The following is a 4,544-nucleotide window of genomic DNA, read 5'->3' on the forward strand; positions in this document are numbered from 1 at the left end:
GACTCATGCCTGTAATCCCAGCACAGTGGGAAGCCGAGGCAGGAGGATCACCTGAGCTCAGGAGTTCTAGGGCAGCCTGAACATGTCCAACCCGATCTCTATAAAAATTAGCCTGGCAAGTGCCTAAGCAAGACTGTCTCTAGGAGAAAAAAAAAGTTTCTATATTTTCTCATTCAATCTTAGTATTTTGTATGTTTATATAAATTTATCAGTATCTTCTATGTTATTTAGTTTATTGGCAAATAATTGCTCCCTGCAGTCCCTTTTGATCCCTTTTGTATCTCAGCCATTCATTGTGATGTCTCCTCTTTTATTTCTTATTTATTTGAGCCTTTTTTTTTCTTAGTGTAGCTAAGAATTAGTTTTATTTTTCAAAAAGTTAACAGTTTGTTGATTCTTTCTATTCTTCTATTCTCTAATTGATTTATTTCTTGGTAAACTGTTATTTCAATTTATTATTGCTTCACTGCTAAGTTTGAACTTTGTTTTCTTTCCAATTACTCAGTATGTTGTATCTTCATTTTCATTTGTTTTGAGCTGTTTTTTCCCACTTTTTCTTTGTTATTGACTTTTTGTTTCTATTGTGATCAGAAAATATATCTCATTATGTTCTCAGTCTTTCTAAATTTTAAGACTTGTCAAGTCTTTTTTTTTAAAGTTTTCTGTATAAATGTTGAACCCATTTTTGAGGGGTATTAAAGTCTACTGCTGTTATTGTCATTCTGTGCATTTTTTCTTCTGATCTCTTATCACTTGCTTTATGTTTAGAAGTTCTACACATATGCACACAAACCCACACATATATACATATGTATAAAGAAATATTTATATCTGTAGATGCTAGACATAGATCTATAGATGCTTCTACATATATAAAGATTTTCTTTAGGCTGAACTTAAAAATATCATGAACAATCCTCCCACCACCCCCTACTGAGTAGGTGGGATTACAGGAATGCACCACAACGCCCGCCAAATTTTTGTATATTTTGGTAGAGACGGGGATCTCACCGTGTTTCCCAGGCAATTCTTGAACTCCTGAACTAAAGTGATCCGCTTGCCTGAACTTCCCAAAGTGCTGGGATTACAAGCATGAGCCATCGTGCCTGGCCTAATTTTTAAAAAAACATATCACCGAATGGACAAGTTATCCCATTGTCAGATAAAGTTACCCCACTGTCAGAAAATGAAGGAGAGGAAAAAGATAATGAAAGGAAAACAGCTCATATGGGTAACAGGAAGTAGAAGGAGACCTTTGCTTATAAAAGTGGAAATCAGGCTGTGTGCGGTGGCTCACGCCTGTAATTCCAGCACTTTGGGAGTCCGAGGCAGGAGAATCATGAGTTCAGGAGATCAAGAACAGCCTGGCCAATATGGTGGAATCCCATCTCTACTAAAAATACAAAAATTAGTCAGGCATGATGGCAGTTACCTATAATCCCAGCTATTTGGGAGGCTGAGGCACAAGAACTGCTTGAACCCAGGAGGTGGAGGTTGCAATGAGTCAAGATCACCACTCCAGCCTGGGTGACAGAGCATGACTCTTTCAAAAAAAAAAAAAAGAAAAAAAAAGAGAAATCAGATTCAGAGAACTAAACTACCATATCCTTAACATTACTGTCCTTGTCTTCCCCAGGGTGTTGCTGAAAATGTCAGACTAAAATTTAGATAGCAGCAAGAATTTCTTTGAGGGGGAAGTAGATGATGAAGAAAGTATGATTTTGACATTAGTGCCAGTTAAAGATGACCCAAATATGGAACAAATGGAACCAAGTGTTTTTTTAACTTCTGATGTCAAACTGGAAAAATTTAAGAAATACAATCAAGGTCATCTACTTCAAATAAATGAACAATTTACAGCTCCACAAAAAGCTAGATGCAAAATACTAGCACTTCCCTTGATGACTATTTTGCCTCCCACTAATAAGGTGTGTTGGGACACTTTGTGGGATTGCTGTCAACAACTCAGTTTGAGTACTAATGGCAAGAAAACAGAAGTTTGTCTGAGGTTGCATAGGCATGCTTAACATGAACAACAGCAAGATATGCCTGAAATGTCAGAAGACCAGATTACAGCGACATTTGAGGAAATGTAAGGCAGTGACCAAGAGAGCAAGGAAGGCTTACGAGAAGTTATGAGGTGAATGAGAGAGCAGAAGAGAATAATACAGTGGACGTGATAACTGCAGCGCAGGGAGTCATACTGGCATCATGGGCAAGAATTGCTGCAAGAGCTGTGAATTCATGTTGCATTCCTGTTTCTGTTGAGGCCTTTTTAATGCAAGCCTCTGGTGTCAGGTGGTGTGTGGTCCATGGTAGATGTCTCTTGGCAGACACAAAGGGTTGGGTACAGTTTCATGCAGGTCAGGCCTGGGTGCCTACCACTCACAGGAGGATGATTTGTCTCTTCTTGTTACCTACGTACATTTTCCCATCCCTAGGCATAGAAGATAATGTGTTATGCCCCCACTGTGTTAAGAGGAATAAGATGATGAAAAGATTAATGACAATGGAGAAATAGCTGCAACCTGATTGAATACAATGTACTAGAGAAGGAGGGATGTACTTAAAACCATGTAACCTATTATGAAGGAATGGAAGAGGAGACAATTGGAAGGAATCCTTGTGACCTACAAAACAAAATCATAGTGACTAGAACTCCACGGTGAAGATGGTTGACCAGTGACACAGCCCCATCTAAAAAGCCCCTTTCTGTAAGCCTGAAAACCCATTAAAATAGTCACTGCAATTGGCCAAAAAAAGAAAAAAACAAAAAACAAAAAACAAAAAACGCGCCACGAACTATAACCTAAATAAAACTAAGACTGTAATCTATTCTGTGCCAGTCACTGACTTTTGGCCAATAAAGGGTGACCAACTGTTCAAATAACGCAAATGCTGAGCTGTGACCAATCCAGCTGTTTCCGTACCTAACTTGTTTTCTGTAAGTCACTTTCTTTTTCTGTCCATAAATCTTCTACCAAGTAGCTGCATTTGAGCATCACAGCCTACACTGGCTAGGGAGGCTGCTGTAAACTTCATGAATTCAATTTATGAATTGTTCTTTGCTCAGTTAATTTTTTTTTTAACACATAGGTAGCTACTTGTATTGCTGTTCTGTTAACTTTACTATTTTATACTTCTTTTGAACTTCTTTCTTCTCTGGCTGTCTTTGTACTTGCTGATTTTTGGTGTATATGTTTAGTGACATAAAGTTAGTTCTTTTCCCTTGTTTCTGCATTTACTATTGGTATTTTCTTTGTGGTTACTCTAGAGGCTTACATAAAACATCTTATATGTCTATCTTAAGCTGATAACTGTACTATAATTGCATCACTTTTACCTTTCCTCCGCTTTTATTACACTTTACATCTTTATATGGTGTTCATTCATTATGATTTCTTTAGACCATTAAAGTATTTTGTGTGTCTATATATTTACCTGTATCAAGGAGTTGTTTCAATGTTGCTGTTTAGCATCATTGGTTTCAACCTAACTTCCTTTAGCATTCCTTGTAAGGTAATTTCAGTGATGATGAATACCATCAACTTTTGTCTGAAACCTCTTCACTTCTCTTTTATTTCAGGACAGTTTTGCTGGGTTTGGCATTATTGGTTGGCATTTTTCTCCCAACACTTTGAATATATAATTCTATTCTCTTCTGGCCTGCAAGGTTTCAGCTGACAATTCTGATAGTTCTATGGAGATTTCCTGCATGTGACAAATTGCATTTTCCCTGCTGCTTTCACATTTCTATTTGGTTTGGACTTTTGACCATTTAATGATTAATGTATCTCCGTGTAGACTTGTTATGGTTCACCTGATTTGGTATCTTTTGAGTATCATGAATCTGGGTCCATTTCCCTCCCCAGAATGAGGAGTTTTGAGCCATTATTCCTTCAAATAAACTTATCTCTTTTCTTTCTCATTCCTCCTGAAATTCTCATAATGTGCTATGTTGACTTGCAACGTAAGTGGTGTTCATGAGTCAGTCACTTTCCTTAGTCTCTTCATCCTTTATTCCTTTTGTTTTTGGGTGGCTAATTTCAAATTTTATGTTTCAGAGTTCACATTTCTTTCTTCTGTGTGATTAATTCTATTGCTCAATAACTGTATTGAATTTTTAAAATTTGTTATCGTATTTTTCATTTCCAGATTTTTTTCCTTCCTCATATCCATCTTTGTGTCATTCTTTTTATGTACCACTTTCCTGATTTCGTTTAATTATCTGTGTATTCTCTTGTATCTCACTAAACTTTTTTACAATGACTATTTTTAATTCTGTCAGGCAATACATAGATCTTCATTTCTTTATTGTTGGTTGTTAGAGATGTGTTTTGTTCTTTTTATTGTGTCTTATTTTTCTGATTCTTCATATTCTGTATAGCTTTGTGTTTGTATGCATGCATTTGAAGAAACAGTTCTCTCAGTTTTTTCTGACTGGCTTTCAGTAGGAAATATATTTTTAAGTCACCATAATGAGAAGTTCTGGACCTTTCTACCTATTTGCCCTGGGCATTTTTGTTGTTTTCAAAAAAAAAACC

General features: G+C 36.5%; 1 pseudogene; it reads left to right on the forward strand.

Moving 5' to 3' along the window:
• Positions 1–1,649: 1,649 nt before the first annotated feature.
• Positions 1,650–2,521, forward strand: LOC106995398 (developmental pluripotency-associated protein 2 pseudogene; annotated as a pseudogene).
• Positions 2,522–4,544: the final 2,023 nt, after the last annotated feature.

This window comes from Macaca mulatta, chromosome Y, assembly GCF_049350105.2.
Source record: "Macaca mulatta isolate MMU2019108-1 chromosome Y, T2T-MMU8v2.0, whole genome shotgun sequence".
NCBI lineage: Eukaryota > Metazoa > Chordata > Mammalia > Primates > Cercopithecidae > Macaca > Macaca mulatta.